The 15,069-nt window shown below is 38.5% G+C and overlaps 1 long non-coding RNA gene across 1 annotated transcript in view; it reads left to right on the top strand.

Annotated features, from left to right (window-relative positions):
• The window catches only part of LOC139597483 (uncharacterized), a 70,533-nt gene extending 56,573 nt beyond the window's left edge, over positions 1-13,960 (top strand). The window contains exon 3 of the long non-coding RNA XR_011681617.1: positions 13,908-13,960. This is a non-coding gene — a long non-coding RNA (uncharacterized lncRNA). The remainder of the gene's footprint in view (positions 1-13,907) is intronic.
• The last annotated feature ends 1,109 nt before the right edge of the window (positions 13,961-15,069 follow it).

The raw sequence follows: 15,069 nt of genomic DNA, 5'->3' as shown, positions 1-15,069 counted from the left end.
TGGTATCTCTTCGTGACTGGAGTTAATCTAAAAGATGAGAAAACCGATGGATTGGTTATTGTTGCTCTATCCACTTACAGCAATGCCATTTGAGTTTTTTCAGTGGAGGCATTTGTCCCTTCAGATTAGCATTAGATTTTTTAAAAGCCTTAATTCTGAAGAGTCACTGCAAACAGATCTTCTGCTGATTCCTAGTGGTCATTAATTTGCAGAATGGTGGCAGAGATATAATAATCCCAGTGGAATTATTTAGAAATTTCCTCTGGAGCTGTTGCCATTTTGCTCTGGCTCTGCTTGCTCTCAGCCAAATGCTGATGTGCATCTCACCAAGATGGCAGCAAAGACAAGGGACACAAATCAAGGGGACCCTGCCCAGCTGCTGTGCCACTGGGATGTCACCAAGCAAAGATGTGCTCTCTCTCTAGAACAGGCATGTATGGCAGGGTATTTTCTTTATTAGCCCCTGCCACCGATCCAGCTGTCATTAAGCACTCTGCCAATCCTTCCTCTGACATTCAGAAGTTTTGGGCCAGAACTCAAAGTATCTTCATAATTCCTCTGCATTTGAGCACATTATTTTTATGAAAACTAATAATTTAGATTCAAGTTTACACTGGTGCATGTGTTATCTTAGGTAAAGATTAGTGCTTGCTCCACTGTAAAGAACTCTGTTAAGTTCCAACTCCTTCAGTTTAGTTAATTGGAGGGGACTACCAGAGTGGTAGAAAATGCATTTCTCATTGCTGTATTGAATGGTTCAGTAAATGACATTCTTGGCAGAAGTTCTTAAACCCTCAACAGTTTCATAACTATTGATCTGTTTTTGAAGCATGGAAATTCTGCTCTGGTGATGTTGTACACACAAAAACTTGTGTCATGATCTCTAAGCCATTACTTTGTTTTACTTAGTTTTTACAAATGCCAGTTTCAGGTGTTCATGAAATTTTCCTCAGATAATATTGAGTGATTAAACAAATTTCCGGATTGTAAAGAAACATTGTCAAAGAAAAATATTTCCCAGATAAATTTATTTGTACAGCATTACATCTGACTTTTCATGCTCATTCTCTTGAACTCATTTACTGTGATTCTGGTGGGGGTTTTAATCAGTCATGTTTCAGATATGATTTTCCTCTTAATAAAAGAGCATTACTGATTTACATGCATGCTTGATGTGCAGAGCTGAATGGAGCAGTGTGCTTGTTTACCTGGATTGCACACACCAACCACAGAGCTCTGGATCAGGGTCATGTTCTCTCCCAAGAACAGACCTTAGCAAAGGATTTATATTCCTCCCTGATTGTTCTGTCTCATTACTCTTTCCTTCATTCAGCTAAAAAAATACTTCAAACACATGTCTGGGTGTATGTGGTGGCTCATGCTGGTCTCAGAGACTGTTCAGCTGTAATAATGTGCAGTTGAAGGATAACTGCAATGCCAGGAATCGGGGGTTATTTAAAATGTGAATGGGTAATGATGAAATGGCTTAGAAAAGCATCTCAAATTCATAATGGTCATTCACATAAATAATACTTTACCATTTCCTATCTGTCATCCACAGTGAAGATTTGTGGCACCCTTTGATCAGATGACTTGTCCTTGAAGTACAGTTAGAATTCCAGTGTGAAATACCAACTGCTCTGCTGACAGAATGAGTTCAGCCAGCAAGCATCAAACACTCACCATGGGAACCCAGGACAAAAGAGTTTCAGCCCTCGAGCACAGCAACCTGCAGCCTGGGTTGTGTGAGGGTCCTGAAAGATTTTAATGTTTAACAGTTTATTCTGGTGGTGCTAATGTTAGTTAGGCACTGTTATTATTTATTTATGAAGCAGTACAATGACCTGTGCTTACCTAATAGTCTTTGCAAAGTTGTCATCTCATTTTTTTAGGAAGTTCCTTTATTCCCCCACCACTTAATTTTTATTGAAATATTTTTTGCAAGTAACTTCTGGTCTTAGTTCTAAATGTATTGTTCTCCTCAACTTTTCTCTTTTATGTACATAGGCTGTGTTATGAAAGGAAGAGCTGACTTATAATGCTGGTTGTTAGTGTGGGAAATGACTTGAAATGAAACAATAATTATATGACAGTTATATCCCAATTGATAGAATATATGAATTAGCCAGGTGATATGTGTTCAGCCTTATAGAATTATGGCTTTTGATGACCTAATATTTGAAGGAAATTAATATCTATCTCTCAGTCATCAGTCAGGGAATATGCCAATAGAAATTATTTAGCCATACCATGTGGTATCCGAATTTAAATTTGTTTGAATTTACTGGTTTCATGTTGAATAGTTGTCATCCAGATTCATGTAGGCCCTGATTATGCTATGGAGCAGCTGAACTCTGCAAATTACTTCATAACTTTCATGCTTCAAGGTCCTTTCCAGCCCAAGCCAGATAGAGATCAGAGTTTCCCACAGGAGTTCAGTGGCTCCTTTCAGAACAGGTCCTTCCCCAAAGGGATGCACTGACTGTAAAGCTGATCATGGCTGTTATCACCTCTTGGAAAGGAGGGAGCTGAAAGTGTGTGCCAATCCCCACTCAGGTACAATAGCTGCAAAATTAACAATGGATAGGAATTATTTTCTTGAATCATAACATTTATTATTCATGTTAGTCTTCAGAGTGACTTGGACTCAAGTCACAATCTATCAGAATAATTTTCTGTGAAGATGAGACGTAATTTTGGCCACTTTTTACGTGACAATTTTTTTCTTTAGTAATCATTGACAGTTGAATTGCTGAAACTCCAGTTCTTAGCAGTTTGAAACAGTCTACATTTGGGAAAATGTTCAGGTAAAAGCAAGACTTCTGTTTGATAGGTAATTTTCCACATGACTAAGGGACAACAAAGGGTTGTTTTTTCTCTCTTTTTAGGGGCTAGCTCCGTCACATTAATTGGATTATCTTAATATTTAATAACTGTTAAGAGTTCTATGAATTTAGAGCCTGGAGTATATATTCTTTTAGCTAGATTTTATAGGCATAGGCCAGTCTTCTTACTACCTCAAATAAATTCATATATGAGTCTGATTCTGCATTCATGCAGTCCAAGGTCCTACTGCCTTAGTGGTATGGGTTCAAACTCTTTGTATGGGGTGTGTGTAAGGTGAATACCTGCCTAGTTTTCCAGTCAAAAGCTACATTAAATTTTCCTGGTGTGACTCAAGCTCACAAAGGGATGGAAATTCTCAGCATTAAGCTTCTAAGACTTCTCTGCAAAAGTGTGACTTGGAGTTGGGTTACAGTGGTTCCCTGTTGTGCCTTGATCCTGCTCACAAATGTCTGGTTTTCTGTTGGTGCAGACAAAAGTTATAAGTGAAGTATTTTTAAAAGTTAGGGATAAAAGAATCCCCAAGCTCTTCTGGAGATATTAAAGCATAAAGTGACTGAGGTTTTGAGAATCAGAAAATTTCCTTTGTGTGTCAGTCTGGAAGTGGTAAATGGAGCTGAACAAGGGTAGCTCTGTCTTGAGGACACAAGAGCATTATGAAATATAAGTGTTGTCACCCCATGAAGAGCCACATACCCTGAGTGTCTGTGGTGCTTTTTGTAACAGCTCAGAGAGCCTCCATGGCAAAATGATCATTTGATCATTCTGCACTATCTTATTATTTCACTAGGCCTAATAATATACAGAATCTAATTTGACTCTACAGAAGGTTTCCTATTACTTTAAAATTATGCCTTTTCAGACACATTTTTGTTAGGGGGGTGCAAAGAGAAATATTTATCCTGTAAGGTAATGAGTCAGGGCTCTGTGTCAGAGTCTGCTGTGCAAATTAGGAGGGAGATGGATCACGACAAGTGAAAATGTAAGGATTCATGTTGCACAGGCTTGGTAGCTACAATATTAGTGTGATGGAAAGAGGAAGTTCCTCCTTTTGCACAAAGCACAACTGTTCTTGTGTGTGTGTGAACTTTGCAATGCTTTGCTGGAAGGCCTCTGTGCACTCCTGGGCAGTGGATCAAGCAGGTGATGCAGATAAATTGCAGGACTCTTCCCCCCAGGGATGGAATAAGTTCAGCAGTCACTTAAACACTGAGGCAGCAGTATCTCGTTCCTAGGGTCATCCTATAAATATTTATAATTTTGTAATTAGTTCAGAGGCAGTTGCTGTGGAGCCAATCAGTAGAAACTGATAAAAAGAAGAATTTTTAATATGACCCATTTAAGTGCAGCTCCTCCACCCCTACCACACTTAGGGGAGAGAACCTCTAATTCAGACATGTTTTACCAGTTTGAAATAGTTATGCTGCTAAGGCCACTTTAGGAGTTCAGTGTGGCATCTAACCTTACAGCAAAGATTCAGTACATGTAGAATATGTTAGATATTAGAAAACAATAGAAAACAATATAATAGGTAAGATACCTCACAGTTGCTGATTCAAAGTCATCCTAACGTTCAAACAAAGTTGGAACTTTATTTTTTACCTTTTCTTCCCATTTTTCTTTTGAGAACACATCCTGTGAGCTTACAATTGTGTAAATGAAATGCACATTGACAACTCATGAGTCAAACTAAGGGGATGCTTATTACATTGCACATAAAAAACATTCTTAATAGATTGTTCATCAAGAGAGCCAAGTGACAACTGTGACTCAATCTTAAAAGCAGAAACAGGTAATAAAAGAGAAAAACAACTAATGACAAGTGCAAGATGCTCTTTCATGCTGCTGGAAATTCTATTTACTCCTTTTTACACTGGCCTGTGTGTTGAAAGAGAATTTTGAGTATTCAACTTTTAAGCTGATGCTCTTTTTCACATAGAAACAATCCATTGACTGGATTAATTTAAATTAATTAATTAAATTAATTAGATTAATTAATTGTTTTGATATAGATTATTTTCACATTCTAAAAGGTATTTCCATTGGCTTCTTTATCTAGAAGAATTTGTTTTAGTGTCATTTTATCCAGTTGACTTAAATTGCCTAAGGTGACTTGATGTATGACCTCCTAAAATTATTTTAGTTATCTGATGAAACTATTTTCTAATTTATAGTTGGGAAAAAAATTAGAAAATGGATTCTGGTATCTGGGAAATGCTTTAGAGTCCCAATGTGCTCAACCTATTGCATGGAAATTGCAGACAATTACAAGTGACCTTGACTGTGCCTTGCAAAACACAAAATGTGACCAATCAGGTGCCCTATATTTTGTTTTCTTCTTCAACAAAATCCAAGGAATCAATTAATAACTTTGTTGTTCATTAGCTTATTGAATATGACACGAAAATCACTGTTTGTATGCAAAGTCAACCACAGTGAACCTTCCATTCTCTTCAGTAAAAGAATGAGGAGCCTGGATTCGGCTCTGATGCACCACTGACCTCAACCATCATGAGATCCTTTTATTCACAACACTACAGAAATCTCTCTAACTCACTGGAAAACAGCTGCTGTGGTGTTCATTGTTGCTGCTGCTCAAATCTGATTGATTCTTCCAAATCCTAAAAGTATAAGCCATGTGTATTACTGGAGTTGGGGAATTCACCATTTTCCATGGTTACACTGAGCTATAGGCAAAGTTATGCACTGAGTTAATCTATAGTAACAAGTAAAGCTGTTTTATATTTCAAACTATATAAATACATCCAAACCAAACTTAAGATAATCCTACCATGCCTTTATTTACCACTGTGATTGTTGCAAAATAAAGAGGAAAATGTAATATCCCAAAAGATTTAATTGGCCAATACTTGTCAAATATCAGGATAATGCATCAGTTTTGATGGACCTTTAAAACATATTTTTCCTTTTGCATATTTTTCCTCTGATGGAAACTAAACCTTCTTGAAGTACATAATGAATGTACTTTATGTGTTTGAAGAGAAATACAGTTTTTGGAGGCTCTGTCCAAGGTACTTTCCTAATCCAAAAGTTTCACTTGAAAAATCCTGGGGACTTAGACATATTAATTGAAGTTCTTCAGAATGAAACAGCATGGTTGAATGCTTTAATAAAAAGATCACGAAGTGATAAGAAAAATACTGTCAGTATGTCCTTTTTATAAAAGTACTTTTTAGAGTGAGGCAAAGCTCACCTGCTGGCAATGTCTGGAAGTCCTGTTCAGGATCAGAAAAGAAGAAATCAATGGGACTTGGCTATTCATTTTTCCACCTTCTTGTGGCAGGCTCTTATATAAAGTTTAAGGGACAGATCTTGCACGTGTTATGCAAGTAGTTTTCATTCATAGAAGAATTCCTTTGTGAGCCATTTGAGTTACTAATTTTAAGAGAGGCTATTTTGTCTTTAATATCAAAGGTTTTTCATAGCTGAAATATATTTGGAAGCGGGACAGGTTGAAAAATACTTTTCTCTCATGGCAAAAATGGAGAAACAAAATGAAAGGTGCTGGCCTGGTGTCTGAGGACAGGGATAATGGCATTAAGAGTGCCAGGCATACAATGTCCAACCTGGACATGCTCCTGGGAATAATTGAAACAGAGTCTGCACAGATTAATTTGCATCACCTGTGATTTGGCTACAGAGAACTAGATAATAAAGATTGTTAAATGATTTAGTTAATTTATAAAATGAAAAGTTAAAAAAAATAAATACCTTGATGACTTTGTAAGCCTTCTATTTGTTGTCTATTAAGGTTAACTTAATTTTATTGGCATTGAGAATGAAAAGAAGATTGGCAAATGTAAATATTACATGACTAATGAGACCCTCACAAATCTTTCTTTGTCTAATAACCAGCCCAGGGAGAGATATTTAGGTAGGGGTCACAGCAAAAATTATGGCCAGATCTCTCACCTGCTCATTGAAAATTCTCTGTTAGAAAACAATTACATTATGTAAGCATGGAATGCAATACAAACATGGCTCAGTGTATTTGTAGCTGTACCTTTATCCTTAACATAAGAGGAGGAACAGAAACTAACATGTCCTGTCTCCCAAAGCTCCTGATAAATATCTACAAAACCTGGAAGTAAAAGAGTTTTAAAGAAATGCATGTGGTAGAGGAAGATGGAGGCAAGAGAAGACAGAAAGGAAAAAAGAAAGAAATTGGTATGGATGCAAACTTTGCTGTAATAAGGCTCTGTACAATGATATATTGAAATGTCTTTGGTTTATATTTCTGTAGTCAGTTCAGAAGTGAAGTTCCACTGCCTCCATTTCAAACAGCCTGGATTAAAGACCTGGATTAGAAACAATATTTTGAGATCCACTTATGATCAAAGTATATCATCCTAAATCAGAAAAGACAAATTTGGATTTTTTCCTACAGTTGTAGTTTTTAGCTCTGATGCTTTTCTTGGTCTCCTCAGATAAAACAGGAGGAACATTTTATTTTTTTTTAAAGCAAGCTTGAAAATTGGCTGCCAATGTCCTTCTCTGTCTGGCAAAATGAGGTGTCCTTGAATGCACTTTCAGGCTGCTTTAACTTCTTTCTCCTCCATGCACTTGAACCAGCTAACACCTTACCAAGTTCTGCTCCCAGCAGGGATTAGAATGGTTCCCAGATCCCAAATCTTCACTGCAGCCCTCCTGCAGCTGTCAAATTTGCTGCCCATTTCCCAGAGACCAGGGGAAAGCCCCAGCCCATAATGAGCTGTCAGTGACACAGGAAAGTGGAGAGTGAGCCTGATTCAGACAGTTTTACTGCACTCAGTTTCCACCAGATGCTTTTGGAGAAGGTTTTGTGATGTGATCAGATGCTGCCATTCCTCTTCCCAACTCCTTCAGTCTTTCTGAGCAGCAGTGAGCATGTGCTCATGGAGAAATGGCATCTTGAAATTTTATTTGGCTTGGCTTTTAAAAAGCCATTCTTCTCATCATTGACTTGATTCATCCACTATTGCTGTTTCTGAAATTGCACAGTTTGGCATCTAAATAAAAATACTTTTCAATATTCCTTTGTTCATTAATGATCCAATTAAACAGTTTCCCTCTCCTTAGTAAGACACAGGAGCATTGAGCTCTCTGCCTCTGTCCTTGTTGGGAACTGCCCCAGATATGTTCATGGTGTTTTGTCTGTAACTGTTTTACAGCTGATAGTGCAATCAGACATTGCTGCATTTTGCTTTATTAGCACACTAATCTGGCAGTTCCCAAGCATGATTCACACCATTTCTCCTGGCTGGTTGGTAGATGTGTGTAGCAGCAAGGCTTCATTTGCTTTTCTCAAATCTGCCACATCACATACATGCTATGGAGCCAGCTACCCAACTAACTCAGGGCTTGTGCCTTATTCCTCTGAATTTTTATTGAACTTTGGAGTTTCCCTCTAGGCTTGCCTGGGTTTAACTTTGTGTTTTATGATCTGTCTACAAGCAGGATTCCATGAGTGTCCTTAAGGCAGTGAAGTGCCTCAGAAGAGGGATCTCACTGAAGATGGGTTGGTTCTGACAACCTGTAGCTGGGCCAGCAGCACAAAAACTCATGATATTTTTTCAGCTCTGTTAGTAAGGATCCTGACCTCCAACTCTTTATTGCTCTTGGACCATATAATCTCTTTCTAACTCAGTTAATTCAAGATGAGGAGGAATTAGGACGAAAACTGGTGGTGGCCAAGGGGTACTGGGTGTCTGGTGATCCTGTCACAAAGAGAGTCACAAAATAAGTATTCTTCCTTACTTCTCTGTAATAATGATGATAATAGAGCTGCTCTCTTCTATGATTTTAGGTCTCTTATCTAAGAAATCTATCTGTGAAATAGTCTGTTCTTTACCAGACAGAAATCTCTTTTGATCAATTTATATTTTTATCAAAGATAGTTATTCTGGGGCAGGCTGTCTGTCTTTTAATTAGCTGAAGAAACATCAAAGGTTTTGGATTCCATCCAGCACAGAGCAAGGACATTCTGAAATCTCAGAGATTTTAGCAAGAAAACTGCCTCAGTCTGAAGGGAAATTCATGGCCAAGGTAATGTGCTGAGTGAGGAGCTGCACCAGCTCCCCTGGAGAGGAGAGGAAGACTTCTGAGGAGGAAGGATGGTGTGAGTTAGAGCTCATCTCCCTCCCATAGCAGAAGCCTTGCCCAAGGAGCTGAGCTTCAAAGACTTTCCTGCAGATAACATTCTACTGCAGGCAGTGGCTGTGGAAAAATCCTGGGAGGAAGTTGAAAGAAAATAATCTTTTTCAGGAGTAGGAGAGTCAATGGCAGCTCTGACTCAACTGAGTCTGTGTTTTTATTTGTTTGTCAAAAGTAGGCTCACATAATGATGACATTGATTTTGTGTCACTTCTTTTTCTTTTGTTTTTTTTTTTTTTTTTTGTCTCCTGGCACTTTGGGCAATAGATCTCCAGACTGCAACAAAAATCCCATATATTTTTCCAGGAATCGCTAACTAGAGCTGTCTAAATCATAGTGAGGATGGATGCTGGTTTGGAACATCTTAATTATTCTGAGAAAAATGTCATGGTCATAATTTAAATTATGTGCAAATAAAAAATCCTGTGAAAGGTGCAGGGAATATTGAATTAGTATCTCAGTTTAATAATGGACAGAGTGATTTAGATAAAAGTTTGAAAGCTGAGCAGGCACAGCTAATGGAATCAGTAAGCTGAGAGAAGGGAGCAAGGATCTTGTGGGGAATGTATACAAATTTCATTTCATTTGTTTTAGATGGTAATTGGCCTAGAAATGTGATACCTATTGATTTAGCACTAATGATGATCAGTGTCTGATGGAAGCAGCAGAAAGCAAACACAAATCCCTGAAAACTTTTATGAATTTACTTAGGAATGAAAGTCCGTCTGTAAGAATTCCTGAAGGAGAACAGGAATCCCAGTTTTTCTGGGATTCATCATTAACCTCAGAACTGATGAGCTCAGACAGAGGCTTGGGGACATGCCTGTGTAGGCAACATTTACAACTCAATTGATAAGGCTGGGGCTTTTTATTAGTTTTAACTATCATGGTCACACAAAGGGAACCATGAAAAGGATCTAAGAGAAAAAAGCTTGCTTTGCCAGGGAATAAAGAGACCTCCACAGGTTTCTCTGGTTGAGTCCCTCATTGCAGTCAGATTTGATGTCCCTATCCTGGCTGGTGTGAGGATTGAAAAGAGATCCAGTCTGATCTGAGCCTGCAAAAGTTTGTGGAATATGGGCTCACAAAGTCTGATCCAAAAGGCAGCAGAACAAACAGGAGCCAATGAGGTCCCTCAGCACGTACCCAGCCTCCTGCACCCACAGGCACTGTGGAATAAAGCACAGCATTGCTGTGGGATTTTACTCTTTAGCATCTCTTACTCTAAACAGTCATGAAGGGATATCAATGCCATTATCCTAAGGAGGAGAATTCAGAAACCTTTTATTTGTGCATGGAAGATCTGGCATTTAATGACTTGGAACGTTCTTGCTTGGAGCAGAACGTTTTATTTTATAATACAGCAGCACCCCCAAGCACTGCAGGCCTGTGGGAAGTGCACAGGAGCTCGTGGGGACCTGCACTGTGGCTCTTGTGCTACTTCCAGCTGCTTATTAAAAGTTGGAGAAATGCAGTTTTGGTGTAGCTTCTGTGGATTCAAAACATATAATCATCTATGGTACTGCACAGAGTAGGCTGATAGGAAATGACAAAACAGACTATCTTGTTAGGGCATTTCACTCTGTTAAATGCATATATTTCATTTTAAAGACATCTTTAATCACTCATGTGTTGTTAAATTGTACAGGAGTGTGCAGTACTATGTTACAATGGCAAATTGTAACCACAATCAAACATGTACATGGAATATTTGTTGCAGGGCAAATGCCTTTTCTATGCCTCAATCCATTGCTGTGTGTGTTTTTTGTCTTTCATTATACCTTCTTTTTGTCTTCATGAAGAAATGATAGTTTGCTTTGAGAAGCTAAAATGAAGAAAAAAGGGGGTTCATTCGAGTGGGTTTGTTTCTCTTAGTTAACCAGGGTGAAAGGAAGAAGGTATAAAGCAGCCCTTGATATTTGGAAACTCATGTATCACTCATGTCAGTATGAAGAAAATCTGTCAGGAGAAAGTAAGAATACATTTTTAATTTTTTTTTACTATCTCTCTTTGCTACCAGGAGTCACAAGAACCTTTGTTTTGTTTGGGCTTTTAGAAAGAATAGTCCCTCTTTGCTGGTACATTTTTTGCCACAAGCTTGCTGGGTTTCTGTTCTTGTCTCACCATTCTCTTCCAGTTCCACTCAAGTACAGCCTCAGGCCTAGAGCTTTATAAAGACATGAATCACAAGTTCTCTGGGATTGGCCTTTGCTATTTAGGAGCACCAGGGTGGTGGTGCTAAGGAAAGAGTGAGATTGGCTCAGCTCATATCCACCAGTCTCTGAGGGAAACTTCTCCTAAGCCAAGCAATCCAAAACAGTTAACAGTTTTTAGTTAAATAAAATAAAGTGCTATGTTATTTAACTAATAACTGAAAAATTCATGTCTGAAACAACTTTGTCATTTTTTAGTTGAAGAAAATGTCCTGTGTAGAGCTGTCACTGAGCTTTGTGAAACCCAGCCTGAGGCTGTGGTGGGGCAGGTTTTGTGTGACTGAGGATGGCAAGGATGTGCCCTAAAAGCTGCCTGTGGGCAGCCCTCAGTTCCCAGGCAGCAGAGGAAGGGGTTCCTGCCATGCAAACCATCTCAGCTGAAGGTGCACACTGGAAAGGGGGATCCACTCAGGCTGCAGCACTGCCTGATTCCCTGTGCTGGCTGTGAAGTCTGGATTCCTTGATCAGATGTAAATATTTCCACATAGATGTTCAAAACCTCTCCTGCCCATGTCTGCAGGAATAACAGGAAAAGCAGATCAGGCTTGCCCAGATACCTTTTTAATTCTGTACTTATGGAAATGGTTGAGCTGGTAATTAGAGCTGACCCAGTTCACCTGGGAATGCTGTGAACAAAAAAGCTGCTCATGTACATTATTGTGCTCAATTAGCCAAGCAAAGCCCTGTTGAGAATCAGGCTATTGTTTAAATATTTTTAGAGCCAAAATGTACAGAAAGGGAGAGTTGACAGCTGAAGAACAGCAGGGGGATTGTAGCCCTCAGTTTTTATTTGTGTAGGAAAACACACTCAGAACTCTGCTAGGAGAGTAGCTAAGGAATTTATATTGCAGTTGGTTAAGGATGTAAGGGGAGCCCAAAGATCTTTCCCAATTATCAGTAGAATTCTAACATCTGTTTCTCTTCTGCCTCCCCTGCTCTAAGCTGTAAAGCAATACCTTGTAGAACTTACCCTTGCATTTTTATTTACACACTGTAGATGCAAACTGTTATCACCTCTAATTCAGAGTGGTATTGGGTTTGGTTGTCTTCAGTCTGCAGTTATTTTCTTAGGAGGATGCTTGTTCCAGGTAACAATATTCTCATTTTGTGGGAGGACACAAGCCAAGACTGGGTCAGGACTGCTGTACCCAACTAAGACCCCTCTTCCTGGCAGTGCCATATTTTGTTGAATGTAAAGCTTGAGAACTGAGGCCTTTATTGATGTAAGAGTGACTCTGTCCATGTTCCAAGGAAAAAGCACCAGTAAAGAAAGGCACAGGTGCCTTCCAGAGCTCAAAATCATGGAATTGTAGAGGAGTTTGTGTTGGAAGGGACCTTAAAGCTCCTTTAGTTCCAACCCCTGTGCAATGGGCAGGGCACCTCCCACTGGACCAGGTTGCTCAAGGATGCTACAAATCAGCCAATTGGACCAGACTTGTGTATTTAAATGAGATATTCGAATCAATTACTGCAATCAACAGCATAGGGCAGGCAGCTTTTGCAAGCAGTAAAAGAATTCAAATCTGAAAGCTGGACACAGCAAATGACAGCATGTTTTCTGTCTCGATATCAAGAGATTAACAATCTGTGGCTGCAGAATGGGCTGTGGGGTAAAGTGGATAATGCTGGCAGATTTAAGAGCTCACAGTGAGCAGAGATGTGATTCACAGCTGGTCAGGACTGAGGGGAGTCAGGGAGTAGATCTTATGGCCAGCTGTGGGTCCCTGAGGGCACACATGAAACAGTGTGAGTCATGTAAAAATTATGGACTGGCAGTGGAAAGAGATTGTCTGATCCCATAAAATTTGTTCCTAAGTCTGAGTGCAATCTTTCTCCTCTTTGTTCTCATTTAATGATGAAGTCTATGTTTTGGAATGTTACTTTTCCTGTTTCTGATGTCCTGTCATTCAGACAAGTTCTATGATTAGAAAACTGAAGGTGTGTGTGGCAGTATAAAAAGTGGCTGATGCCATGTAGACAATCAGCTGGAGTTTGCTGAAGCAGAATTCAAGGATTCAGCACCTCAGAGGAGGGGAGATGACCTCCTCTGAGTACTCAAAGTGATGGGAAGGGTGATTGTCAGCAGAATGATCAGACAGCTGATGGAAACAGCAAAATAGAAAACAAGCCCTCCTGCCCTGCTGGGTTTTTTGGGATTTTAAATTAACTGTATTTTTGCCTCTGGCCTACATTTGTGCGTTTTTGCTGTGTTTTTACAGAGCTAAAATATATCTAATAGTACTCAGAAGTATTAATTTGTACTTTGTTCACCTTTTGCTGCATGCTTAAATGTGCACATGATGTATTTTACAAATTCTAACCAAGAATGTAAATCCCAGGGAAGTGCTCAAGTCAGATGTCATCTGAATGTTTAGTGTGATTTCAACTTATGGCATTGAATTAATACAGTTGGGGAGAACAATTTTTGTTCTCATAAAGAGTAAAAAATTTGTAAACAGTCATGGAAACAAAGAGAAGACTTCTCAGTTTTTTGTGTATGCACTTTTGTGTGTATAGATGTCATTTACATTCAATTGCTCTGTGGAGATATTGCCTCAGAATTAAAAGGTTAAGGTCAGGTCTGCCAATACTTCTCAGATAGCATCACTAATGGATTGTTATAATGGAAATTTAGTGGATAAGAATACAATGGTTGTTTTTCCTTCTGAATTTATTCCCTCTCTTTTATTTCTGCAGCATCAAGAGAGCACTTGTAGCACAAATCCAGGGGAAAAGAGGTCTGGTAAGGTGATGGCTGTTTCTTCTTTCAGTGTTTTGCAGACATGTGTGCCATTATTGTGTACGCTTATATAACAACACTAAGTTTATAAATGGTGTTAGAAATTGATTTCTGAATTCATGACAGTAAAAACCCATTTAAGACAATCTGAGTAGTGTAAATGAGAATGTAATGTTACACAACTGAGTGTTGGTTCATTCTGCTTTTTAATGCCGTGCTGAATCTAGTTTTGAAAACATCCAGAATCCCTTAATAAAGGGTGTTCTTTCTACTTCATCTGGTAATGTGGTTTACATACTGGAAAAGTAACCAATTTGCCACTAAACTATTCTTCCAGTGTTCAGTCTAGAATAGAAATGATTGCTGCAATAAACAGAGCCAAAGTGGTTGTTAAGTTCTCCCTTTCCAGGCCTGGTGAAATATTGTTTCCACTTTTGAAACAAAGGCATGTTTTTGTTCTACAGTAGTGTTGGATTCATTTCATGAATAGATAGATTTCTACATGATTTACAATTGTCATAAGGCTCATCAATGCTACAAACATTTTAGTCTCAATAGAGGAGGAAAATATATTTTAAAAAAGGTAATAAAAGAATGCCTATATTTCTTGCCAAACTATTTGGAAAAGGTGAAAACTGTTTCTAAGTTGTCATGCAGAGGGCAGCTTCAAAAAATAAAATGCATTTGTATGTTTTGGAGATATGCTTAAAGAGAGTCATAAACTATGTTTTGTTTGTTTTATTTAAATTTGATCTTTTATAACTGAGTTGAGAGGTCTTGTTTTGCAACAGCTTTCAGATATTTCTGTGTAAAAGAATGGATTTGTGTTTATGTAACTGATGAGGTATTTTTACAAATTGAGATTGAACACCATCTTGTTATTTAAATGGTTGCATCATCAGAACTCTTTTTGGAAGAGCCCTAATTTGGCTGATTTGGTGCCCCTTAAGCCCAATATGGGAGTTAATTTTTAGCTGTGAGACAAAAATAATGAAATTCTAACATTTTTTTTAATATGTGTCAAAGCCAAATCTGGACATATCTTATCATGGAGAGGCTGAAGACCTCTTGCACAGGAACTTAAGCAAGCACAATAAAATAAATCCTTGGGGTAAAGCC

Source organism: Agelaius tricolor, unplaced genomic scaffold (genome assembly GCF_023055355.1).
Source record: "Agelaius tricolor isolate 1412-34295 unplaced genomic scaffold, bAgeTri1.0.p SCAF_17, whole genome shotgun sequence".
Taxonomy (NCBI): domain Eukaryota; kingdom Metazoa; phylum Chordata; class Aves; order Passeriformes; family Icteridae; genus Agelaius; species Agelaius tricolor.
This window is presented reverse-complemented; position numbering and strand designations above follow the sequence as displayed.